Below are 27,574 nucleotides of genomic sequence, written 5' to 3' on the forward strand. Positions count from 1 at the left end.
CAGAGTTGTTGTGGGATCTATTATTTTGAAAACATGCTATTTTAACAATGGGTTGTCAACAACTTGATCCTAGTAATACGGTAGAAAGGGTGATTAGATACCAGATGGCTTGGGTTTCCTTCTCATGCTGCCACTCACCAGGTTTGTGACAATGGCCATTTCTCTTCAATACTTTGGACCTCCATCTTCTCATCTGTTCAACAAGAATAAGAAACACCTGAACCCCTGACCTCTTAACACTGTTGTGAGGCTCAAACAAGGTCCCAGTTGTTAAATCATTTTGAAACTATAAAGTGCTATGCAACATGAGGCATTCTACTCATTATCACCTCAGAATTCTTCTCAGATTATATTGCCTCAAATGCATTATTTAGGAAAAGTACAAACTTGAATGCCATATGGAGTCCTTGTTGACACTGCAGATGTTGGTTAATTTTAGATTCTAAAAGAACAAAAGAACAGAAGCACTACCAAGCAAATTAGCCTCTCTTTAGCTTTTTCTTCGAAATCTCCTATTATACAAACACCAAACTAAAAATGGCAGGCTAAATATTATAGAAAATTACATCATTTGAGGCATTGAAATTCTGTATATCCAAGCCCTTTTGCAGAACACAAATTTATTCCCACCAAATCACACTGCCAATGAATTTAATGTTATAAGATAAATTATGGTTATTTCTTCAAGGACCAAGTAAAAGAATTTTAATCTTAAACTTTAATTTTAAATAACACAATGCCAGGGAAAATGTAAAAATCCCAGAAGAGTCACAAAAAGGTATGAAATCCATTTTGGTGGTCATAGTCTCTCTCAGACTAACAGAAAACTAAACTAAGCTCAGTCAGTCCTATGCTCTGATTCTGGAGACCATATTTACAGGTGGGAATTTCTCTGTTGAACAGGTGTGGCAGACATGCACATGACAACTGCTTTTACAGCTCCGTTAGTTTGGGAAGACCTGTCCTGATGGGCCTCACGTGTACCATCTGTAAGACATCCCTTTGCACCTTGTCAAATCCAACGTCCTCCTTACACATGCATAAGCAAGAGGTGCTTTCGTAAAGTATAAGGATGGCATCTGTCATTCTTTTTGTTTGCACACAATCCACCAACAAAAAAATATTTTGGAACAAGCTGAGCATTTTGTGTCTTCAAATTTTACTTACTTATTTAATTTATATTTATTACCTATAAATATATATGTATTTATAATGGGAGCAACGAGACAAAAGTGCTTCCTATCAGAACATATCCATTAGATGACCTGAAGCAATTTAAAAATGGGCCTGTGAATATTCTGAGCCTATATTTTTTTAAAAAATTGAAGTGTAGTTGGCACACAATGTTGCATTAGTTTCAGGGGTGCAACACAGTGATTTAACAAGTCTATACTTTATGCTATGCTCCCACAAGTGCAGCTACCATCTGTCACCATACAATGCTATTACAATACCATTGACAACATTCCCTATGCTGAACCTAGATTTTTCAGTACATTTTTCATGAATACTGCTAAGTCTGAGCACCTTAAGATACTGACATAATGTCACACTAATCAGAAATAATTTTCAGAGACCATAAATGTTTCACCTATAAAGTATGTATTCCTCTAACAGAGGCAAAAATTTCAAAAAATGTTTCAACCAATATTTTAATAATTTGGTCAATATTATGTGATATGATATTTCAAAGTGTTCTCTGATGTGGACTGAGAATATTAAAAGCAAATCCAAGGAGTAGATTTTATAACACTGCTTATAATGGAAGCCGTCTAGGCTGATTATTTTAGTATTAAGTACACTATTAATCGCCTCCCTGTCCTGCCCATATGCTACTTCTTTTAGCACAGAAGGCCTAATAAGACAGGTGCTTGATTCCACATTACATAGTTTTCTCAAATTGGAACAAATATTAACTCCCCAAAATATTTTTCTCTTGTGAAGAACTTTGGATTACTGCAGATGATTACAGATCTGAACCAGAAATGGATTCAAACAACTTTCATTCACTGCTGAAACTGAACTGGAACTGACCCCCAAAATAAATTGGCTTAATTCCCTGTAAGAGCACTATGAATCAGGTTGCCATCTGTTCCTTTCCTTCTTTAACTTCACCAGTGGGCTGGGTTTAAGCACAGAACTGGAGAAGTCCTTGGGGGAAGGGGTGCAGGACTCTGGATTGGGATTTAGACAGGTATGCTGCAATGGTAGAGTCACTCTAAGTGCAAGAAGAGAGGAGTCTGGGAATTAGCTGGGGAAATCATGTAATTTGTCAAACCATGGGAACAACATAAGTTTAATTTGCCCAATTTTGTTAGAAGATACTGCATCAACTATAAGTCCTTTGCATGCCAAAGGTGAAAAATGTAATCCAAACTATCTTAATTAAAAAGATAAATTTATTGGTTCATGTAACTTAATAATTTAGAGGATCTAGTTCAGATGAAGTTTGATCTAGGGCTCAAACAGGGTGACCTAGGATTTGATCTCTCTCTCTTCATTTCTAAATTCAGCATCTTCAGTATTGGCTTCATTCTTAGGCAATGTCTTCATTACCCAATACGGATGCAAGCCACTCCATGGAGTACTTGTCTCTAGGTTCAAATTCAGAACCAATGTTCTAGGTCTAGAATGGATTACTGTGGCAAGAGAAATAGGGTATACTAGACGACCAAGGCTAATATGTTTCACCCCTGAAATCGGGGCGGGGGAAGTTGTAGACATCAATCTTCTCCCCAAGTCCAGGGACTGAGAGTAAGGGAGGACCATAGCCCCCAGAACAAAATGAGAGTGTGGTCAGTAGAATGGATGTTCTCTACAGATACTCAGGGATTGGATGAACAAATAATTTCAGCATGTATTTTTTCACTTAAGAGGGAATTCTGCTGATACAAAAAGGACAAAAATATGAATAAGATTTACTATTATTTACATATGATACAATTGTCTACCTGGAAATCCCAGCGCCAACCAAAATCCAAAGAGAAGTTTTTAAAAAATTGACAGTTGTTCTAACTTTCTTATGAAAGAATAAATGTGTGAAGAAGAAGAAGGAGGGGAAGTCGGGAGGAGAGGGGAAGGAAGGGTAGGGAACAATAATTCTGGTTATATTCTAAAGAGAGAGTCCAAGTCTTACCAGCTAAGGGGGAAAAAAGTAATGGCCAAAGGGAGGCTGTAGAATCTTTATGTGAGACATTTAAAAAATTTAAGATAGGGGTACCGGGATGGCTCGGTCCCTTCAGCCTCTGTCTTTGGCTCTGGTCATGATCTTTGGGTCCTGGGATAAGTGCTGCATTGAGCTCCCTGCTCAGCAGGGAGCCTGCTTCTCCCTCTCCCTCTGCCTGCTGCTCCCCCTGCTTGGGCTTGCCCTTTCTCTCTCTGTCAAATAAATAAATAAAAATGTTTTTAAAAATTTTTTATGATCATTCTTTTTTTTTTTTAAGATTTTATTTATTTGACAGAGAGAGAGAGATCACAAGTAGGCAGAGAGGCAGGCAGAGAGAGAGAGGGGAGGAAGCAGGCTCCCTGCTGAGCAGAGAGCCCGATATGGAGCTGGATCCCAGGACCCTGGGATCATGACTTGAGCTGAAGGCAGAGACTTCAACCCATTGAGCCACCCAGGCGCCCCCAAAATTTTTTTAAATAAAAAATAAAAATGTAAGATAACTTCAATTACAGTTGGGACTAGACACGCTACAGAAACTAGACGGTTCTACAATTTGTAGTTTTTATGATTCTTGAGAGAGAAAGCTTTAGAGCTAAGAAAAGCTTTCTGGATGGCTATTTGCTGTACCTTGTCAACTTCATGGTTTATTTTTAACACTTTCTCTCATGTTATAATTATTAAAAAAAAAAAAAACAAAAAACAAAACACCTCCACCTACATGGAGCCAAACTAAAGAGAAGTACAATGTGGAAAGATAATTTTATTTTCCAATAATGATAGTAATACAGGTGGGCTAGCTTCTTCAAATATATAGATAGATAGATATAGATACATATATAGATATAGTTAAAATTTTATATATAGAGAGAAATATATATATACATATGTATATATAGGTGTCTGTGTGTGTGTATATATATATACATATATATATATTTTTTTTTTTAAAGGGCAGCTCTCATTGCCACATCACTTGTGTATATTTCTGCATCCATAAATGTTCTCCCAACAAGCTCATGTAAATTAAGTGTCCTAGAATTTTTCCATCCTGGTCTTATATACCTGGAATATAACAAATAAGAAAAAGTCTTTGGAGGGGGGGTAGTATAAAAACAGCACATTTACTTTACATGGCCTAGTTATAAAACACATTGACCAAACCTACCCATTTCACCAAAACCATAAACCTGTTTTTCAAAAGTAACTATGGGAGAATGAAGAATTACTAAAAAAAATGAAAAGAAATGCTAACAAAAATGGCCGAGGAATATTTGGCCCTGAGGCTGGGGTAACACTGGGAGCTGGCTGGGGCAGGGTATACCCTATAGTCCTCACCTTCTAACCTGTCATCCCCATCTGAGACTTCATTCTAGAGATGCTTCTACATGTTGAATGAAGAAAAATCAAGTATTTTCTAGAGCTTGCAATTCATTAACTGGAGCATGCTTCAACTGCATTTTAGTCTATTTTTTCTTCTTTTTTAAAACAATATGCCAACTATGGTTGGTTGCAGGAGAGCAGATTAAATGTTTTTTTAAATTCCTTATTGGAAAAAACATAAAGGCATAACTGACAGGCTGAAAAGTGAGGAACTACTCTCTTGGTGGAATGCAAGAGTCAATGCCTGGAAAGCTGAGGTTCTAATTTGGAAACCTAGTCACACTATCTCAGAACATTCTTTTAGAAGATATTATTAAAAGTATTTGCAAGACTCCCAAGGATTTATCCTAAGGCTATACCTGCAGACATATGTGTTGGGTTATACAGTATAGGATTGTTTGTAATAAGTAGCAAAGACTGGACACAGCCCAAGGATTCATCAATAGGGGAATAGTTAAATGAACTATGGCAGATCCTGCAGTGTAATGCTATGCAGCTGTTTAAAAGAATGAGGAAGCTCTCCTAGTACTGATAGGAAAGGTCTCCAAGATACATTGTTAAAGGGAAAAACAAGATCCAGATCAGGGGATAAAGTAGGCCACCTCTTCTGTAAGAAGCAGGAAGAGAATAAATATAAAGACTGCTTGTATCTGTGTGAACAAACACTAGAAGGATACATAGAAAAAATCCGTCTAGTTATCTCTACCTATCCAGGTGGGTGGGGTACAGAAGTGGGTGAAGGAGAAGGAGAAGATAAGACTTTTCATTATATCCTTTCTTATTTGGATTTTTGAAATGTGAATGTGTCAGTGGGTCAAATAGAAGTTATTAAATACCAAAAAGAAAAAAAGCTTGAGAGAAGTCATTCAGGAGCCATATGGTAATTTCATAAAAGTTGCAGCTGCAATTAAAGTGAAACAAAGCAGAACATATCCTCAATCAAGGGCATATTGTTGGTAGGTTTTGAGCAGAGGGCTGCAGTAGAAGCCCAGACCCTATTGTTAGCTGGGCACCTTGCCTTTCTGTTTATCCTGACTCTTACTTTCTCCATAGCTTTCTTTCCCATCCTCTTTTTTTTTTTTTTTTAAGATTTTATTCATTTATTTGACATATATAGAGAAAGAGCACAAGCAAGGGGAGCAGCAGGCAGAGGAGAGGGATGTGGGGCTTGATCCCAGGACCCTGGATCATGACCTAAAGTGATGGCAGATGCTTAACCAACTGAGCCACCAACTGAGCCACCCGCCCCGTTCCTCTTCTCTTCAAAGTAGTAACAAATCGGAGACCCTGGCAGATGCTGCTGACAGCTACTGTATTTATAAAGAGTTAAGTTAAACTAGAGTGTGGATTACTGCACACATCTCACAGGTGTTGAGAAACTCTCCTACTTATCTTCCCAAGAAGGCAGGACTCCTGGTTCGGTTGGCTAAACTGGGCTAGGGAATCCTTCTTGATGTGCCATAACCTATATGTACTTCTGTAATTGTGCTTAAAACGTCCTACAGCAGGGCTCCTGGGTGGCTGAGAGGCTCAGGTTAAGTGTCCAACTCTTGATTTCTGCTCAGGTCATGATCTCAGGTTCCTGAGATGGAGCCCCGCATTGGGCTGCATGCTCAGCACAGCGAAGCCTTGAGGTTTTCCTTCTCTCTCTCCCTTCCCACCACCATACCCTCACTCTCTAAATAAATAAAATCTTCAAAAACAAAAACAAAACCTCCTACCGAAGTCATCAGTGTAGGAGGTAGGAGGCAATCCTTCCAGACTGTGACCTCTTAAGGCCAAGAACTCTGTCTTATTCACGGACCTTTGTATTCTCAGAGCCCAGGGCAGAGCCCCCACAGGTACTGTGTGAACTCAGTAAACTGAACTTTTATCCACCTAATGGCTTTGACCATAACCCTGAGCCCTCTTGAATGTCTTTCCCTTACTGTCATTAAATCTATCAGTAAGTCCTATCAGTCCTATTGCCAAACATACCCCAAACTACTCTTCACCATCCTTAGCACCACCCTAATTCAGACCAACATCTCTGTTGACTGAAAACAACCAGTCTACCTTCTAATCCCTTCTCCTACTGTCCCCAGAATATATTCTCCATATGCAGTTAAAGTGATCTTTTAAAAACCAAATCAGGGACGCCTGGGTGGCTCAGTTGGTTAAGAGTCTTTGACTCAGGTCATGACCCTGGGGTCCTGGGATTGAGTCCCGCATGGCATTGTCTGGGCTGCTTGCTCAGCAGGCAGCCTGCTTCTCCCTTGGCCTGCCATTCCCGGTTTATGCTCTTTCTCTCTCTCACTTTCTGACAAATAAATAAAATCTTATTTAAAAAATCAAATTTTATCACACTCCTGCTTAAAACCCTTCAGTGGTTTCCAATTACAATTAGAATAAACATTTAACTCTTTACCTGACCTTGCAAGCCCCCTTGACCTTGCAAAAGATCTGGTCCCTGTCTGCTTCTTTGACGTAGCCTCCTACCACAGCCCTTCACTCCCTCCACTCCCCATAGGCTGCCTTTCAGTTCCTTGTATCAACTTGGTCTGCTTCTGTCTCAGGGCTCAGGACCTCTCTGCTCTTCCTTTCACCTGCAAGGCTATCCTTCCTTCTTTTTGTATGCTTGCCTCCCGTGTCATCACTGATGCTCTACAGGCTTCCAGAGTGGCTTTCCCTGACCACTCCAGCTACACCCGCCCCGTCCTCCATATTGCTCTATTTGTAGCATCTTTAACTGTATAGATGAACATCTTTACTGCTCCTGCATGCTTATTGTCCCCACGATAACATAAGTTTTGTGAAGTCTCTTGTATGCCACTGTATGACCAGGGCTTAGAACAGGGCTGGGCACATAATGACTCTAAAAACTTTTTGTCAAATAAATCAAAGTGCTTAAAACTAATGATAGAATATTTATTTCCGTTCCTTAGAGACCTTTCAATGTAGCTATTTAATTGAAAAGGCAATAAACAATTATAAAAAGAAGTGAGGATGTCACGATTGGCTTTTGAAGAAACACAGAAAATAGTATTAAGAGAGTTAATTGAGAGAATATGATCCTACCAAAAATGACAACTTCTGCCATAAACCAATCTAGGCAAGGAGTAGGCCTAGATAGGCACTGCATCTGGTGGATGGCCAGATATTGGTTTTTGCGCTCGAGAAGTTCAAAATCTATCAGAAGATACAAATGTGTAATTATAACATGTAATATCCATATACTGCAACCTATGTTCACATTTATAATTACTTGTTTGATCACCACAAGAGTCCTATGAGGTAGGGGATTATTATGGTTATTGTTAGTACCAACTCATAGATTCAATAACTGAAGCTCAGAGAAGTTATGTCATTTGCTTTGGCTAATACAGCAAGTGATGAATGAGATTTCTAAGTTAGACTCAGATCTTCTGACTCAGCTCTCCTATTCCATTTAACCACTATGTCTATTCACCATGATAAATGTATGTGCAACATGATATGGGGGGAGTCAAGTGTAGCAGAGAGAGACTGTGTATCTGGAGACGTCTGGGAAGGCTTCATAAAGGAAAGTCTTATAAATGGGGCTGTGAAAGGGAAGCAAGTGTTTTCAGGTGGAGTAGGAGGCACATTTCAGATTGATATTTGATGAAAAGCATAGAGGGATGAAAATGGATAGCCGGCTCTACGTGGCAGGGAGCAGAGGAGTCCAGATGGGGAGGTTGGGCCATACCATGAAAGATTTTCAGTGTCATTTTTAGGCAGTTGGGCAGTCCCTGAATGCAAAGGATTGAAACAGTCAGATCTAGGTTTTCAAAAGAAAATTAAAGTGGCAGATTGGTGGATGAATTGGAGCATGAAGAAGCAAGTTAGGAGGGTTTTTTGTTTTGTTTTGGTTTTGGTGATCTTGCAAGCAAGTGTCTGAATGAGAATACTGAAAATGCAAAGGGCTGATTTAAAAATGTTTGTTTGAATAAGACTCACTTCTGGGGAGGTATTAGAGGGGGAGAAGATTATACTTAAAAATTTCTAGATGATGATTATGTCAACCAAACTAAAGAATACAGAAACATGATTTCAGAAGGGAATCAGAAGTGGGGGTTTTCTTGTAGCAAAGATAAAGCACAGTCTGCTTCATCTTTCAGTTTCGCTTGGTTTGAGGTGCCTGTTTGCAACATCCAGGTGGACATGTCAAGCAGGCAGCCTTGGGCCTAGACTTTGGAAGCAAGGTTGACTGGAAATCTAAATTTTGGTGTCATTAGAATACAAGTTGTATTAAAATTCCTATGCAAAAGGGTTCAGGGGCACTTGGGTGGCTCAGTAGGTTAAAGCCTCTGCCTTTGGCTCAGGTCATGATACCAGGGTCCTGGGATTGAGCCCCATGTCGGGCTCTCTGCTCTGCAGGGAGCCTGCTTCCTCCTCTCTCTCTCTCTCTGCCTGCCTCTTTGCCTACTTGTGATCTCTGTCTGTCAAATAAAATCTTAAAAAAAAAAAGGGTTCAAAGGAACTTTTTTGGGGGGAGGGAAATTTCTATTTCACAATTATGATAGTGGTTACAAGGGCATACACATCTCACAACAGATCAGACCGTACATTTAATATGAGTGCATTTTTAAAAATCTTAAATCCCTTAAAAAGTACTAAAAATAAAAATGAACTTCCTTGTACAACATAGTAAGTTCTAACAAACTGTATTTAAAAACTGTTAATCAGAGACTCAGGGGTGGCTCAGTTGGTTAAGTGTCTGCTTTCGGCCCAGGTCATGATCTCAGGGTTCTAGTACTGAGTCCTGCATTGGGCTCCCTGTTCGGCAGGGAGTCTGCTTCTTCTTCCTCTGCCTCTGCCCGCTGCTCGTGATGTCTCTCAAATAAATAAATAAAATCTTTAAAAACTTGTTAATCAATTGTTTTAGAAAAAACGAAGAGAATGCAAAATTGTTCTACATGTATCAGTTAAAAACAAGTGATTGGCAGCAGGGAAAGCTGCCATGGTTTTGGCTGTTCCAGAAGCCAGTGCTAGATGTGCCAGTTTATGGGCAATTTGGGAGTTCTCCATTCAAAAGCATATTCCCTCCCTAAGCCACCCTCCTCCATTGTCAACCCACCCTGTACCACCTGGGGTGACTTCTGCATTTGGAGTAGCTGAGACAATAAAAGTACTTGAAGAATATAATATGACATTGCTGAACAAGAAATCTGTCCTTATTGATTGATTTTAGGCTTATGGCCAATTTGGCTTTCTCATTTGGCACCATTCTCTCAACATCACTTCTGAATTGTCCTTTCAGTGCTCAGCTTAAAATCTACTTTGTATGATTCAGTAGAAAGAGGGAAGTCTGATGCCTATATTCATCTATCAGTGTGGACACATCCACCATGAATATACAATCACCAAATCTGTATATTTATGTTGGAATCTCAGTTCTGTTATTTACCTAGTCTTTGAGACCTTGAAGAAAATGAGGATAATAAAATCTACTTTTTGGGGGGAGGATAGGAATTAAGTCACATAGCATATGTGAAGGTGCTGAGTATGGTGGTGAGTAGGTGCTCAGTGAAAGGCAGATGTCTTGTCAAAGCCTGACTATACTTTCTGCATTAGTTAGCCCATACCATAAATTTCTTGAAAATAAAAAGTTTTCTGTTCTCTATATCCCACCCTAACTAATACATTCTCAAAAGACCCTGGGAAATGATATTTGGGAAGCTGGATGGTCAAGAATAAAGTTGAAGAAGATTTACACAATAAATCATAGGGGAGACCATTCTGGTGAGAGGAGAAGAAAGGAACTTGATTCAAAGGCAGTGGCAAAGGTCCTTCTTCACATTTCCTCTTCCCATTCATTTAAATATTTATCTTGCCAAAAAGAGGGGACAGAAGGTCTCGTCCTGAGGAGTGGAGCTGCAAGACTGTGTGCCAATACACCTGGTCTTGATTCATGCCAGCTGGGAGAGGAGCTTGGCTTCTCAGTGTTTTACTACTGTGGTTTCCTGGGCTGGGCAGCTGGGTGCCTAATAATGATAAAAACCATAATAATACTTCATAATTATGCACTGCCCTTTGCCAGAACTTGGATTTAATTACAATGACTATGACAGAACTGGCAACATCTCACTCCCTGTTGGGGTGCAATACCCAAGGGCCTGGAAATACAAAGTGAAGTGGCAACTGCAACCTTCTCCTGCAGGGCCTATCCTGGCAATTTACCCAGAATGCTCTGGGTTTAAAGCTCATCATCAGAAACAAAAAGTACTTTTAAATTGCTCACATGCACTTGGCACTCTCAAGTAAAATAGTGTTTACGAAGCAACTACTGCCACTCATGGGGCACAGCATCATGGAAGTCCGGACCTGTAAGGAACCAAAGGAGGTGACTTCATTCATATCCCCACCCCTGCCCGTGAGGTACCACTGTCACTATACTCTAGTAGCTAAGTTCATGGATCTTCCCATTCTGATTTGGGCTGGAGATGCTTTTGTGGCAGCTTGGTTCAGGTGTCAGGAAATTCACCATTTAACAGTCATTTGTGAGCACCTATTCTGAGCCAAGGCACTGTGGAGGCACCAAGATATATATAAGGTACAATGGCTCTACAGTAGCTTATCTTCTAGTAGAGGGATTCATATTCAGGCAGCTGAAATAGAGAAGGAAGTCATGGCAGATGAAAGGGAATAAAATTAAGTCTCCAGGTGAAAGGCTCAGGGCCATTCCCTTTTTGAGAATAAAAAGGATGAGAAGATGTGACGTGAGGGTGGGGAGGAATTGAGATAAAGAGATAGGCAACAATTTAGGAGATTTTTACAGGTTTCCGGGTTTTGTTTTTTGTTTTTGTTTTGGCTTCATAGCACTTATTATCCCCTGAGTTATCTTGTCCATTTATTAGCTTACTCATATAATGTTTATCTCACCAACCTTGTCACTTGGTTCACCACATATCCCGAGCTCTCAAACAATGCCTGGAACATAGTACAGTGCTCAGTGGCTTAATGAATAAGTGACCCAGGTGAGGCTCTGGTTGTAGAAATGGAGAGGAAAGGGCATCTAGTAAATATAATCCACGTGACAAAATTAGAAAAGGTAAGGGAAGTACTTACAGCAGTGAGGGAGAAGCACGGAGGATTGCACCCAGGTGCTTGGTTCTGGATTTGTTGGAGTGGATGGGGACATTATCAAAAAGATAAGGAGCAGAGGAAATAGAGCACTTCTGAGGGTATTTGAGTTCTGATTTAGATAGGTCATAATAAGGTTCAAGTGGAGATGTCCAAAAACACTTACCTGGACGTCATTAAAGGTACACTCAACCACCAAAGTGGTTAGGTCACCAAGTGTGCGGTAGAATGACTACGCACCTACTGAGGTGAGGACTGAAAATCAGCTCTTGGGACTCTCTTAACTAGCTGACAGATAACAGATTTAGTAAGATTAATAATCTTTTGAGTGTTTATAGTGTCAGGCAAACTGGGGTGAGGGGTGCCCTGTGGAGGAGAAAAAGCTTAAAGAGGGATGTATAGTCCATCCAGTTTCCTGCAGGAGAGATCAAATAAGAACTTAAAAGTGACTTTGAACTTGGTTGCATGGATGTCACCGGTAACCTTACTTAAGAGGAGCACTTTCCATGTACTAGTAGGGAGTTTAATTTAGGCTGTACTTAAATCATGAATTGAAATACAGATGAGCGTTAAGCAGGGGCTCACAGGCAAGTTGTTTTTTGTTTTGTTTGTTTTTGTTTAAGTTAGGAGGCGTTGGAACGTGATCATGGTATGGCCCAGACAGAACTGGCCAGGAAATTTGCGAATGACGACGCGGTTTCCAAAACGCCAGATGTAAGGAGTTGTCCTGGCGTCACAATGCCTCAACTATTCTTTTACCCTTTCAGCCATTTCTAGGGCGGGGGCCCTTCCACATAAAGTGCGGGCAAAAAGTGGAGGACAATCACCCCTCCATCAGATCTGAGTCATGTTTGTGACAGCAGGGAGTAGGGATGGGACTACGTGAATTAAATGAAATGCCCAGGTTCCCAAGCATTTTGGAATTCAGTGACTGGGTGGCTTCATGCAGGAGGGAGCTAGGGAGACTCATTCACATTTTCCGGCCCGGTACTCACACCCTCCATTCATCATTTTTCCTTTCCATTTCCCTAACAGAGCTGAAGCCAGGGACAAAGCTTTCTTCCCTCTCCCACCTCAGGTTGACCTTCCGCCCCCAAGCCCACCGCTAGCCCTTCTCCGGCCACGTGACCCCCCTCAGCCCCCGTGACTCGCAGCCTCCGACCCCTCCCCTCCGGCTACAGCCCGCTTTACCCCGCCCCTCTAACCCACGTGACAGCCTCTTTCCTACCTGACTGGCTTCTCCCTTTCCCCCGGGCCGGACCCGGCCGCCGTCTCAGCTGCCCGACTCCAAAATGGCAGCCGCGCACAGCGCACACCCGAGCCGCTGGACCTCCCTGACTCCCGGGCCGCCCCCCTCTCTCTCTCTCTGCCTCCCTTCTTCGGCCTTCACCTACACGCCTCCGGATTGGCCGCTAGGAATCCCGCCCCTCCAGAGCCCCGCCTGCTATTGGTCACGGTAGGCTGCCCTTCAGAGAGGCGTGCCCCCGCCGCCCCCCGCCCCGGGAGGTATTTTCCATTCCGGTGGGGGGTTGGGGGGAGGGGGGAGGGGAAAGGGTAAAGGAGGGGAGGCGGCCGGGGAAGGGGGTGGGGGCCTGGCGGGGGCATCCGGCAGAGCTGGGGTCCCTGGGCTCCGTCCAGAGGAAACGAGACTGCGCTCGATCGGGCAGTTGGAGGGGACGGGACGGGAGCGGCGGGCGGACTCGCCCTCTCCGTGACTGCGCCGTCCGGGCCCGTCCGCCTGGCCGCAGGTGCCCCTGGATGAGGCCGCCCCGCGCGCCCGGACCGGTGAGTGTCCCCGCAGCCCGCGCCCGGCCCGCGCTTGTTCCCGGCCCCCCGCGCCGCCGTTAGCGGCCGCCTGCGGGTCCTCGGGTGCCCGCGCCCGGCGCAGTCCGCCTCCGGCCAGCGCCTCCACACCCCGGGCTGAGGCAGCGCCGGCCCTCGGGCCCGGATGAGACGGCGGGCGGGGGACGGCGAGTTCGGGCCGCGAGCCCTGTGCAGACCGCGCTGCGCGTAGTGGGGGCTTGCGCTTAGTAGGCTCTCGATGCATTTCTGATGAATGATTTTTCTGGTTGGAGGGACGTGGGGCGCCTAAGGGGAAGGAGGTCGTTCGGTGCCTGTAGGAGGGAGTTCGTGATAGGGGCCGGAGGGAGGCCACCGGAGACTGCGGGGGCAGTTAACGCGTGCTGCGGGGAAGGGGCCAACTGGCCAGGTCACTTGGGCTCTCGGGCTCCGATCCGGGGGGTCTTCAAGGTCGACGAGAAGCGGTCCGCTGGGAGATGAGAGAACTGGGGAACTTGGATGGGGAAGTGACCAGAGCACCTCCAGGGCTTTAACGCGAGGTGGAAAGGGATGCGCAGGCGGCCGTTGGAAGACCCTTCTGCAACTACTTGGGCTCCTACGATTCTTTGGTGCTGGGATTTGGGCATTCAAGTAGCCGAAGCGAACTGACTTTCTGGGGAGAGAGTTGCATTTAAAGAAGGATGCTAAGAAGCAGTTTAAGTACACATGTCGATTTGGTTCCAAACTTTGGAAGGCTGGGGGACTGGATTCACGAGGTGATTTCTGACATTTATTTTGGCATTCCACCCGGGAGGAGGCTTGCTGCTGGAGCTTGTCAATTACCCTTTATTTTAAAATGTATGTACATGTTTGATGTTGCTTTACCAGTTACTAGTTTTGCTGGAAATGCTCATAACTGTACCATGAAATTCTTGCAGTCGCCGTTATATCCGCTGAATATCCTTTCTTCAGGTCTCTGAACCTATAGCTGTGGCTTACTTCTTCCTGACATAACATTTAGAGTGGACTGACTATGCTGTTAGAATTTGCTACTTAAACTTTTAGTCTACAAGATTATTAAGTAATTCACGTGCTTTCTGTCCCTTGCTTTTAAGTGTTTCTTTACAAGGTCAACTTTAAGTATTGTGCTGAGAAGATGCTGGTAATGTAGCAGCTCTAGAAAGCAAATCAGGATGAGCTTTCTAACAGTTCAATATTAATGTCAGATGCTTAATTTAATTTTAGTAATCTTGTATTTGCATAACACTCTTGAAAATGGGTTAGGACGGTAGAAAATGCATACCAGGGTCAGGCTGTGGAGGTCCACAGATTCTACCTCTGGCATCCCTTTGAGATTCTTCAAGTCATTGAGAAAAGGAAGTTAAGAATTGCACAGCTAGATCTTTTCATCTTTTAAATATTTTCTTAATCACATGTATGTTAAATGACTAATTCCTCACAATTTAAAAAAGGAAAAGGAAAACCTTTTTTTTTTTTTTTGGTAGGGAGTACTTAAACATATCTGAGAAAATTTGTGAATGATATGTTGCTCTGTAATGTAATTCATCAGAGAAAAATGTTCTCCAAAAAAGTACTAATATTTTCATTTGTCATCTTTTTAGTTTTTCAATAACTGATGGATAATTACAATTTTTTCTCTTTATTGTCCTTGAATTTTACTGTTTGTCCTTAGGGAGAATGTACTGGCACAAAAAACAGTAGCCTAAAATATTGAAACCTAACACCTTTTAGCATTATAATGGCTTCTACATTGTTCACCTTGAGATTCATCTATGGTAAACTAGTGGTCCTGAGGGCTTTCCCTTATCACCTTAGTTAATGGATTGTTTTCTCCTTTTGTAGAACCAGGGAAAAATAATGTTTAATGCCTGCAAAGTAATGATAATAGCTAAATAGATGGAGAATGGGAAGCTTGGAAAAAAAGATGTATGTACAAGAGTCATGTTTCTTTTAGAGGTGGGAGAGTAGGCGGTGGAGATGATTATTTTGCAGGTCAGGAAACCAAGGCCCAGAACCCTGGAAAGGGACTAAATTGGTAGGTAGTGAGAGAGCCAGGATGGGTGGGCAGGTCTCCGGGACTCTAGTCCAGGGTTTTTCTACATTATCACATTCACATTGTTTATTTCTAAAGAGTTGCAGTGCCAACTGTAAATGGTTTTTGGATTATTTGTGATGTTGTTCTCTGCTAAGGATGGGGAAGTTTGAATTGACTACATTGATACATGAAATGATATAAAACAGGATAAGCTTTTATTGAAAAGTTTTAAACAATATGGCTCATTGTTAGTGGAAGTGCTGATATTTCTTTTTCATTGGAAAGAGACAAACTGTCATGTCATCTAGATTAAAATATTAGATGAGCTTGGAGCAGGCTTGTGTTCTGTGATTTTTATGCTAAAACTTAATTGCTTACAAGATCTTCAGAATCCAAAAGGTTCCTGTATTTTCCAAGTAAATTATATGAAAATTATTCTCGGTAAATGTAGTTTTGTTATGTTAAAATGGGCTTTAGTACCTTTAAAAATAAGAGCAATAGTAGAATTACTTGACAATTATGAAAACACAATTTCTATCATAGTTGTAATAGAGAACGACTGACTTTGTATTTCAGCGGCTTAATAACATTGATGTTTGGCAGATGATTTAGCCACTGTGTACTTTAGGTTTCCTTATCTGTAGAGTGAGGGTAGTAGTAAATAACCACCTCATAGGAGAGTAGTGAGGATTCAAAGTGTTTCTTTCCTTAGCACACAGTAAGAGTGCAACAGATATTGGACACTGTTCTTTATGGCTCATTAGGTGTGTACAGACACTTGTGTGCCCATTTGTTTCTTCACTATTAATGAAGTCACTTTGAGGCTACCAAAAACTCCTAGATAAATACATGATCACCTAAGAGTCTATCTTACAAGGCTTTTAGTGCAGCTGATGCCCTCATGTTTGTTTTCTCCTTCCTCTGCTTGTCTTGCACCTTTAATTAGGTATGCGTATCAAGTTAGAGTGTGTCTGATTTTCTAAATGTCATCTGGAAACCTTGTTGCAGTAACATTATTCTAGAATCAAAATACCAGTAATAGATTTGCAGGTATTCTAGTGAAAATGCGGTGAGTTCCAAAGGCTTACTGGGTAAGATTAGGTAAGGAAATCAGGAATTTATAAGATATGTTATTCATTACAACTCCTTTCTGTCAATGAAGCCATGAGAAAATCCTTGAACCTTGTTTTCTATTAAGTGAATGTTTTGATAACTTCATTTATTATATTGTTGGGTTTTAGTGATAAAATTTGTGTAATTCCAACTTTGTAACATTTTGTTTTTTACTTTGCTGTAACCCAGTTCTAATTAGTATGAACATGTGGTTTAACAGGTGTTTTTTAAATGACGGTGGACTTTTCCTACATATTCTTTGGTTCTGCCTTACCAGGTTCTTCTATTGCTTTTATAACAGCTCTTCCTTGACTTTGGTTCTCATGCACCTTAACTTACTGTCACAACATGTAACTTACTGTCATACATGAGTGTACTTTTTTAAGTCTCTTTTTAAATATAATTTCAGTGATTTTTTAAAAAATCACATTTTTAATTACCCATATTTTTAGAATTTCATTGAATTGAGTCCATTTTACAGGTTAGAGATTAAAAGCAGAAGTAAGTGTAGCTCAAAAGCATTTTTATTATGTTAGTTGTAGATTCATGCTATTTTTTTTTAGATCTCAGGCATTTTGTGGGTAGATACTTCAGGTGATAAATACATGGGTCATCCCTTTAATCTGAGATCCAAAAGTGTATAATTCTAATCTCAGGCTGATTTCATAGGTGATCAGAGTTCTTTGGTAGGTAATCAGCTCACTTTAGGGTATAGGTTGAAACGGCGCCTCCTCCTAGTTCCCCGCCATCTTGTCTCCCCCTATCCCTTTAATCTGAAATAAGCATTACATGGAGCTATCAAAAGCTTTCAGGATCATATTTTTCTTTCCCTGATACAGAATTTTAATGTTTGAGAGTGACCAACACCTAATCTTCTTTTGATTAACTATTATAATAAAGATTATGAAATTATTACAGTTTATTGGTCAATTTTGGAATCATGAAATGCTTTTAGGAATTTTGTAGAACTGACATGCAGATCTTTTCTTCCAATCAATTACATAATCTAATTATGGGAATAAAATATTTAAGTATGGTTTCAAGAGACATTAGAAATACCATGTAATTGCGGCGCCTGGGTGGCTCAGTGGGTTAAGCTTCTGCTTTCGGTTCAGGTATGGTCTCAGGGTCCTGGGATTGAGCCCTACATTGGCGGGGGGGGAGGGGGGGGGGTCTCTGCTCAGCAGGGAGCCTGCTTCCCCTTCTCTCTCTGCCTACCTCTCTACCTACTTGTGATCTCTCTGTCAAATAAATAAAATCTTAAAAAACCTGAAATACAAAAAAAAAAACAAAAACCTGAAATACTGTGTTATAATAAAATATAACCAATTATTGCTCAATTTTTCATTAAGTTGCAATTTTTTTATGTTTAAAAATAATTATGGCATTGTGAATTGCCAGTTATTCATACTTAAAATTCACGGATACAAGGACTGAGTATGGACCATGCAAACTACTTTCTTAGCTTCAATGAAGATGTTAGAGAATGACCAAAGGAAACTACGAATCATTTTCCTTACTCAATAAATTCTTTTTCTGAGTTAGCCAATTATCTTACTTTTTCATGGGTAATGGAGAGAAGGCTTTTGAATCTGGTTAGAGCAAAAGTAATCTTGAAGGGTAACTGGCTGGACTGTTGCTTCATGTTAATATTTGGTAAATTTGCATCTGAGTAGTTTAACTGAGAATTAGTTAGCTCCCTTTCTTGTACATGTAGGTGAAAAAGCCCAAGGAATGACTTGAGAGAGTTCATAATCATAATGACACTGCCAAGTACAGTAGAGCAAGAATATATTTCCACAGTTTCTCTATCAGTCTGTAAGCCTTTTGCTAATGTGATGTTTAATACCAAAATTAAATTTACCTTTGATTTGATGAAATGTCATACAATAATCTTTTATCAAAGCTAATAATAAGTGAGGAAGATAATTTTAAAAAGTATTTTCGAAGGGGTGCCTGCGTGGCTCAGTGGGGTAAGCATCTGCCTTTGGCTCAGGTCATGATCTCAGCGTCCTGGGATCCAGTTGCACATCCGGCTCTCTGCTCAGTAGGGAGCCTGCCCCCCCCCACCGCCTGCCTCTCTGCCTACTGTGATCTCTCTGTCAAAGAAATAAATAAAAATCTTAAAATTTTTTTTGAAATAGGCTTATTGCTCTGGGATTGTCTTCAAATTATGACTTCCTTATTTTATTTGAAGATTCCTGTAACAGGAATAATATCCAGTCTTTCTGTTCTGGGCAAGATTCTTCAGGTAGATGTGGTAATCAAGTATTGATATACTATATTTCAAGCAATTAAAAAGTTAGAAGCTTACTTAAATAATGTATATATACTTAAAATGGAAAATGAAAGGTAGAGTGTTGGAACAGGAATGATTTGGGAGCTGAACTTCAAGCCTCTTCATATATAGTGGGTAGTCAGAGAAAGGGGAGTTAAGAATTGGAGGTTGAAATATAGTTGAAATATGAAATATGAAATAAATGAGAAATATGGAGGAAAATCAGGATTTTGGGGACGCCTGGGTGGCTCAGTTAGTTAAGCAGCTGCCTTCGGCTCAGGTCATGATCCCAGGGTCCTGGGATTGAGTCCCATGGAGCCTGCTTCTCCCTCTGCCTCTGTCTGCCTGTACTCGCTCGCTCTCTCTCCCTCTGTCTCTGACAAATAAATAAAATCTTTAAGAAAAAAAAAATCAGGATTTTGTATGATTTTAATCCTAACATAGACCCTGGGTTCTGCAGATTAGTGTGTCTTTGTGTATGGAAAACAGGTGAAATATTGCAAAGCTGAAGAATAAACTTACTAAACATTAAATGAAATCTATTGGGAGAAGTCCAGGTATGTTTTTTAGGGGTTAAAATATGTACATAGCCAAAGGGGAGCTTATTTATCTAATTATTTAGTCTTCAACTTTAATTATTAACATGAGACAGTAGTCCAGCCTCATTACCCTTCAGGTGATCAGTGTTAGGACTAATTTTATATAACATTTTTTTCTTTTTTATAAATGATTTAAAAGACAGACTGGCAGTGAAAGTTGCCAGATTTGCAGCTGATTCTGGGTGCTGTTCCAGGTAGTTGACAGCCAAGCCAACAAGGAGAAGCTACAGGAACATCCTTTGAGTTTCTGTGTGCAGAGAACAAGATAATGAATTTAGGAGAAGATACTCCAAATTATATTTACGTGACCTGAGTTGTGACCCGGAAAGGGGATCCAGAAGTCTTGGAGATAGCTTCTATGAATGAGTGCATTAATTGTAGTTGTTGCTGGGCCACAAAGTCCTGAAATGTATTAAGGTTAAAGTTGTTGGCCATAGTTCTGAAGATAAAAATGATGTCCATGAAAATAATTATAAAAGAGATTGTTTGTTTGTTTTTGACTGTTCATTATGTTCCAGACTAAGTGATTTGCAGTCATTTTTTTCACTGAATTCTCCAAACATTTCTGAAAGGGAAGTAAATTGTCCAGTTTTCTCAAAAAAGAAAATTTGATTCAGGGAAGTTAAGTGACTTTCCCAAGTTACCCAGTATGTGGAGTAGGGACTAAGGCCCTCATCTTTTGATTGTTAATCTAAATGTTTCCCAAGATATTAACAGGCATCTTTTAAAACTTACAACAGTTTAATTTAGGGGTAATGAAATGCTGTTTTTCTCCTTTGCTGTGGCAGTTTTGAATGCCATTACCAGGAGAGATCATATCTATATACTTTGAGAGGATTTGGAGACATTCCTTAAATTCCTGGTATTTTAAGGAAAGATAAGGGTTCTTTTGGTGTACAATTTTACCCTAGAGATTGGAAAATAGCACAGGCCATCCATAAAATGTTTCTCCTCTTCACTATAAAATACTGGATTATTAATGGGCATTAATAAGGTAACATTATTTAATAAGAAAATCTTGTTTGGTAGAAAAGACACCAGAGTTAAGAGTCCACATACCTGGATTCTTCCAGTGGTATGATAGAAGTGGTGTGAGAAAACATTAGGATAGCATTGAAATAGGTGTAATACGTTTGCTCTGGGAGTAGGGGAAGGCTTGAGATGTGTCTTGAGAGATGACTTGGTGAAGAGGGATTGTGGAGTTCTAGGCAGAGGGAATAGCACTATGTTGGATGAATAATAACTTTTTTGAACTGCAGTTTCCTCAGATGAGTTATAAAGTATCTTAAATTTTACGTAGATGAGCAGCATCTGCTGTATATTGTTGACCTTAGAAATAAAACCGCAAGCCATTTTACTGGCAAAAATGGCTTTACCTGGAAATAGCAGAGAATTGCAATCCTAAACAAGCAAGTGATGGCAAAACCACAAGCAAGTCTAGGGAACAAAGGAGAGGATCTCTCTTTTATAGAGCAAAGGGAGAAAGTGAGAGAACTGTTATAAACAAAAAGTTCATTGGATTAAGCTAGCAGAAGTATAGCGGCTTTCATTGGCTGAGTTGTGACAGTCTCTCATTGGCTGGGCTGTTGCTCCTCCTGCTGGAATAGTAAAGTAGCAGTTAAAGGAGTACTGACTTGCAAGGTACCTCTCTTCCTGTTGGGTTTTCAGTGGACTAAAGTGGTAGGGCATGAGAGCTCCCCCTCCTGGCCTCCTGACTCCATTCTAAATGAGGTTTCCTTGTGTCCTTTTAATTTTGACAGTATAAACTGCCATCTACCGCCCCCCCCCACCCTTGATATTTGTTGACTTTGGAATCCCCCAAAATAAGGTTGCAGTATCAAATGAGTAAGTATATGTGGAAGTACTTCATAAGATTTTAGGTGCTCTACCAAGAAGAGTGATAGAGGAATACTGATGTTCTTGTAAAGGGCGGACAAAGAGGGTATTAGAAAAACTTAGATAGCTGGGGAAGGAAAGTACAGAGGAGTGACAGCAGAAATGGGAAAGGGAGTTGTTAAAGATGAAGGAAAAGGATAGACGTGAAGAAATTGGAGTTATAGTTCTTTGTGCCTGTCAATCAAAAGGAGGGTAGTAAGTCCGTAACTGAAGACTTAGCATTAATTTATGGTAAGGATGAAGCTTACCAAGCCACTCACTTTTGAAATGGTTTACTCACTTTCCCATTTAGTCTACACTGACCATGGTAATAAGAGTATGACAATAAGTTAATTGAGAGTTGGCTGTATCTTCTGATGGTTTGTTCACTCATTACTTCTGTACAGGTTTAGGTAATGGCTTTAAATAGTGTAAGGGAGATCATTAAAAATAAAGCAAGCTGGACTGATTATTTATTCTAGATTTTTTTTTAAAGATTTTATTTATTTATTTGACAGACAGAGATCAGAAGTAGGCAGAGATACAGGCAGAGAGGAGGAAGCAGGCCCCCTGCCCAGCAGAGAGCCCGATGTGGGGCTCGATCCCAGGACCCTGAGATCATGACTTGAGCTGAAGGCAGAGGCTTAACCCACTGAGCCACCCAGGTGCCCCCTATTCTAGATTATTTTATTAAAAATGAAAGAGTATAGTGTGTTTAAGGAGGAGGATAAAGTTTGATCTGTCAAAATGAGTACAAAAGAAAATTAGGAAATCAGACTAGAATCAAGGTAGAATGAACAAGCTGTTAATGGTCTCATATGCCATACATGGAGTTTGAGTTTTTATTTTGTTTTGTAGCAGGGGAAGTGACATAGGATACTGGTTATAGTAGTAGTAAAGGGAAGCGTTGGTGAAAGAGAAATTGGAGGTATTTATTCTCTAAATCATACATATGGCAGGGTAAGTGAATGAGGCATTCTGTCTGGCGTCCCATAGGTAGATCACAGGCAGGGATGCCATTTAAGATTCTGCTCTAGTTCAGGAAAGTGATTATGATGGTCTGAATTAAGGGATTTGTAGTGGGGATAGAAACAAGAGCACTGATACCACAGATATATAGGAGTTTAAGCCCTCCAGACTTGGTTAGTGTTTGCAGGTGATAGAAGCTGAGGATGAGTCTAAGGTTTCTGACTTGGCAGTTGAATAATACGTGCAAGTTTGAGAGGGGCGAATAGTGGGTTTGTGTTCAGGTAAGTAGTTACACTTTTTAGATGAGTAATAACATAACCAAAACATCAGATAAAAATATGGGTCTAGCTCAGAAGTGTGGCCAGGTTTATAGATAGGATTTAGAAGGCAAACGTTTAGAGTTGAAGCTTGTGAAGGTGAGTAATGACCATAATTCCTAAATAATAATGTATACAGAACAAAAAGTAACTGCCAAAACTGGCACTTAGTTCAAGAGTGTGGACAATTTTTTAATATTTACCTTTTGTCCCCCCTCAACTCAACCCCCCCCCACCTAACCTTAAAAACAATATGTAGAAACATCTGCCAGAAATATATTTTAGTGTCTTTGGAACAGTATATCACAATATACTGGCTTTCCAGGACAACACTGGGAATTCATAACAAATGCACTTTCTTACTCCTCACTGAAACTCTCTTTGGAGTCTTGTTTGCTTCCTTGGGCTGGTGAGGTGGTCTAAACAGATACTGAAGTCTGAAGGCCTTTTCACCTTCTTTAAAAATCTAGTCCAGAGAAGCTCTGGACTAATCAACCCTCTCTTTGCTTCTCTTTCTCTCCTACCTTTTAGCATTACAGAGCTTAAGATTCTGGCAAATAGAATGCATTCCAAGAGGGAAAATTAAAAACATCACAAGAGAAAGAACCTTAAGCAGAACTGTAATCTTTTCAATTTTCTTCCAAAGGTTCTACTCTCTAAGCCAGGGAATGGAGTTGGTGAGTCATTAAGAGGAGATGTCCAAACTCAGTAAAATAAATAGCCCATCTTTTAGGAGAAAGATCTTCAAGTGCTGAGGGAATTTGGAAAAAATCTGAGGTGGTTTAGTACTTAGTGGAAAAGATGAGTTTTGGGTTCAGTTTAAGGTAGAAAGTCAAGACTGTGAAGCAAACAGTAAGAATACCACTATTAAGAGGTCAAGAAAACTACCAATGTAGTAGAGCATTAAGGAAAAAAAGCAAAGGATCTGGTCAACAGGATTCCTTATCTAAAATGTATAGTTTAAGTTGGAATTAATGAGAAATTAGGGTAGTTATAGGATCAAAGACTAAAATTTGGAACTGGAGGTCTATGGAGGACACAAGTAGAAATTTGAACACAGGACTATTGTGATCATAATTGAAATAGCAATTAACCCACTGGGTGGCTCAGTGGGTTAAAGCCTCTGCCTTCGGCTCAGGGTCCTGGGATCGAGCCCCACGTCGGGCTCTCTGCTCAGTGGGGAGCCTGCTTCCTCCTCTCTCTCTCTGCCTGCCTCTCTGCCTACTTGTGATCTCTGCCTGTCAAATAAATAAATAAAAATCTTTAAAAAAAATAGCAATTAAGCATCTATAGAAAATGACAACTGTTATATACAGTTTATAATGTATGTGTACTGTTTAATTTATAAACTCCCTAAATCTCTTAAGATTTCCTTTTTTGTTATTATATATATGCTTCTGTAATAGTGGTTCTCAAACTTCCCTGGGTATAAAATTTATATGAAGCCCTTTTTTTTTTTTTAAAGATTTTATTTATTTATTTGACAGAGAGAAATCACAAGTAGGCAGAGAGGCAGGCAGAGAGAGAGAGAGGAGGGAGTAGGCTCCCTGCTGAGCAGAGAGCCCGATGCGGGACTCGATCCCGGCACCCCGAGATCATGACCTGAGCGGAAGGCAGCGGCTTAACCCACTGAGCCACCCAGGTGCCCGAAGCCCTTGTTTAAAATACAGATTCATCCATGTTACATGTAGCAGTAGTTAGTTCCTTTCAGTTGCTGAGTAGCATTCCATTGTATGGATATACTATAATTTATCTATTACTGTAGGAAGAGCGTGTATCTGGTCTTCAACTTCTAGGAGTAATGCTCCCACGAACATTCTTGTACAAGGCTTTTGTGACATGAATATTCCTTATTTGTGGGTGACTACCTAGACATCGAATTGCTGGGCTATAGGATGGGTGTAGGTTTAACTTTATGAGAAACTGACAGAACAATTTCCGAGGTAGTTTTACCATTTTATACTCCCACTAACAATGTCCCCTCTCAATTTCTTTTACAGAAGAGTTGGGTACAATTGATGTTCTTCCTTAAATGCTTGTTGGAATTCACCAATGAAGCTATCTTGGCGTGGAAGGTTGTGTGTGTTTGTTTTTTTATGGAAAGGTTCTTAAGGATTCAATTTTTAAATAAAAAGATATAAGATTGTTCTGTTTCTTTTTAGTCCTATTTCAGTAATTTGTGTCTTGAAGCATTTGTCCGTTTCACCTTTCCTCTCATGATTAGTCTGGCTAGGGCTTAATCAATTTTATCAGTCCTTTCAAAAATCAACTTTCAGTTTTGTTGATTTTTCTCTGTGGTTTATCTCTTTTCTAGTCCATGCGTTGATCTTTCATTAATTCCTTACTTCCTCCTCCCTTTGAGTTAACTTGTTATACTTTTTTTAGCTTTTAAGGCAGAAGTTTAGATCATTGAATTAACAATTTATTTTAAAAGATTATCAACTTTTGGGGCACCTGGGTGGCTCAGTGGGTTAAAGCCTCTGCCTTCGGCTCAGGTCATGATCTCAGCGTCCTGGGATCGAACCCCTCATCGGGCTCTGCTCAGCAGGGAGCCTGCTTCCTTCTCTCTATTTGCCTGCCTCTCTGCCTGCTTGTGATCTCTGTCTGTCAAATAAATAAATAAATAAGTCTTTAAAAAAAAAAAAGATTATCAACTTTTAAAGCCATAAATTTGCAGTATTATTTTCATTCAAAATATTTTCTTTTTTCATTTGTAATTTTTTTCTTTGACCTATGGATTGCTCTGAAGTGTTGTCAAATAATTTCCAAATATTTTGGATTTTGCGGGTATTTTGTTACTGTGTTCTCATTTAATGCCATTTTGATCAGAGAACATATTCTTAATAATTTCAGTCCATTTATACTATGTGATTGGTTTATGTCCCCACATGTGTATCTTGGTTAATGTTCAATTTGTACTTGAGAAAAATGTATCTTCTCTTATTGGGTGCTGTGTTCCGTAAATATCAGTTAAGTTAGGTGGGTCTTTGTATATCTCCTTATATTTTAAACAATTTGCTATTTACTTGTTCTGTCAAGAAGAGAGTTGAAATTTTCACATACAAGTTTAGATTTGTCTGTTTCTCCTTTCAGTTCCTTTAGATTTGTTTCATATTCTAAGCACTGTTGCATGTGTTAACAGCACATTTAGGGTTGAGTCTTGTTGATGAATTGACCCCTCTGGGGTCAGTTACTGGTAATTTCTCTTGTTCTGAAGTCTCTGTGTGATACTAAAATTTCCTTTGATTAATATTTGCATGGTGTATCTTTTTCCATCCACTTACTTTTAATCTATTTATGTCATTTATATTTCAAGTGCCTTTTTGGTACAAAGCATGTAGTTGGGTCTTGCTTTTTTATCCAATCTGACATCTTTATAATTTGGTATGTTTAGACTGTGTTGGCAAAACTATGACTGGCAGACCAAATTTGGCCTACTGCCTGTTTTTTGTTTTTTTGTTTTTTTGCTTTGTTTTGTTTTGTTTTTTAAGATTTTATTTATTTGTCAGAGTGGGAGAGTGAGAGAGCACAAGCAGGGTAAGGGGTAGAGGGAGAAGCAGACTCCCCACTGAGCAGAGAGCTGGATACAGGACTTGATCCCAGGACTCTGGGTTTGTGACCTCAGCCAAAGGCAGACACCCAACTGACTGAGCCACCCAGGCATCCACCTGTTTATGTGAATGTTTTATTGGGACACAGTCATGCCCATTCATTTACATACTATCTCTGGCTGCTTCTGTGCTATGATGTCAAGGTTTAGTAGTTGGGATAGAGACCATTGGTCCTTTAGTGACCATCTGGTCATACAGAGACCATTTTAGTCCTTTAAGCCTAAAATATTCTGTGGCTTGCTAACACTAATTTACAAAAAGTTTGCCAACCACTAATTTAGACCATTTACATTTAATATAGTTATTGATATGGTTGGATTAAAATGTACTGTTTTATTGTTTGTGTATTGTTTTTTTCCCCCCTTGGTTTTCTATCTGCTTTTGGATGGGTTATTTTTACTAACAGTTTACCCTCAAATAATATGTCACTTCATGTATAATGCAAAAATCTTACATATTGATATACTTTCAATTCCTCTCATCCTTTGGGCATTTTTTTTGGTCATACATTTTGATTTTATGCTTTAAATTCCATTACTGGTTTTTGCTTTTGATAGGCACTTACCTTTTAGAGTAATTAAAAATGAGAAAAATGGAGCTGTCTGGGTGGCTCAGTTTGGTTAAGCTCCTGCCTTGGGCTCATGTCATAATCCCAGGGTCCTCAGCAGGGAGGCTCCCTCTGCCTCTTCCCCTCTGCTTGTATGTCCTCTCTCTCAAATAAGTAAAATCTTTTTAAAAATGAGAAAAATGTCTTTAATATTTACCTTCATTTTAACCATTTCTTTAGATATTTATTTCTTTGTGTAGATCCAAGTTTGTGGATATCCTATTCCTTTTGTTTGAAAACTTCCCTTTACAAATTTCTTATAGTGTAGCTTCCCCCACCCCCTTATTTTGCTTTTAATTTTGAAAGCTATTGTTTGTGGATACAGAATTCTAGGTTTTCACTTTTTCCCCCCTCCTTTTAGCACTTTAAAGATTTTTTTTTTTTTTTTTTTTTTTTTTTACTTTTTTAGTTGCATAGCTACTGACAAGAATTCTATGGTGATTCTTACATCTGTTTTCCTATATATAATATACCTTTACCCTTTGGTTGCTCCTAAGATTTTTCTCTCTTTGATTGGATTTCAACAACTTTACTATGATACTCCTTAGTTTGGTTTCATTTTTGTTTATCCTGGGACTTACTGAGCTTCTTAGTTCTGTTATATTGTTTTCATCATATTTGTGAAATTTTTAGCCATCTCTCTTCAAAATTTTAGATTCCCAAATGTTTCTTTGCTCCTCAGACTTCAGTCCTACATGTGTTTTTTGGGCAGGTCATTGAAGCTCTGTCCATTTTTCTTCC

General features: G+C 40.0%; 2 protein-coding genes across 12 annotated transcripts in view; one reads left to right on the forward strand and one right to left on the reverse strand.

Annotated features, from left to right (window-relative positions):
- Window positions 1-12,946, reverse strand: part of LOC132021612 (high mobility group protein B3-like) — a 64,933-nt gene extending 51,987 nt beyond the window's left edge. For 3 of the 6 annotated variants that reach the window (XR_009405412.1, XR_009405411.1, XR_009405414.1), the window contains exons 1-2: window positions 12,858-12,946; window positions 139-193 (exon numbers count right to left, since the gene is read on the reverse strand). The gene's annotated coding sequence lies outside the window, so the exon portion shown is untranslated. Of the gene's footprint in view, window positions 1-101; window positions 194-10,794; window positions 10,871-12,857 lie in introns of those variants that run through there. The other 3 variants (XR_009405413.1, XR_009405415.1, XM_059406245.1) reach the window with 3 other exon arrangements.
- Window positions 12,947-12,994: 48 nt separating this feature from the next.
- SOCS5 (suppressor of cytokine signaling 5) overlaps window positions 12,995-27,574 on the forward strand; it is a 118,239-nt gene continuing 103,659 nt past the window's right edge. The window contains exon 1 of one of the 6 annotated variants that reach the window (XR_009405410.1): window positions 12,995-13,085. The gene's annotated coding sequence lies outside the window, so the exon portion shown is untranslated. Of the gene's footprint in view, window positions 13,086-13,179; window positions 13,415-13,506; window positions 14,267-27,574 lie in introns of those variants that run through there. The other 5 variants (XM_059406236.1, XR_009405407.1, XR_009405406.1 and 2 more) reach the window with 5 other exon arrangements.

Source organism: Mustela nigripes, chromosome 7, assembly GCF_022355385.1.
Source record: "Mustela nigripes isolate SB6536 chromosome 7, MUSNIG.SB6536, whole genome shotgun sequence".
Lineage (NCBI taxonomy): Eukaryota > Metazoa > Chordata > Mammalia > Carnivora > Mustelidae > Mustela > Mustela nigripes.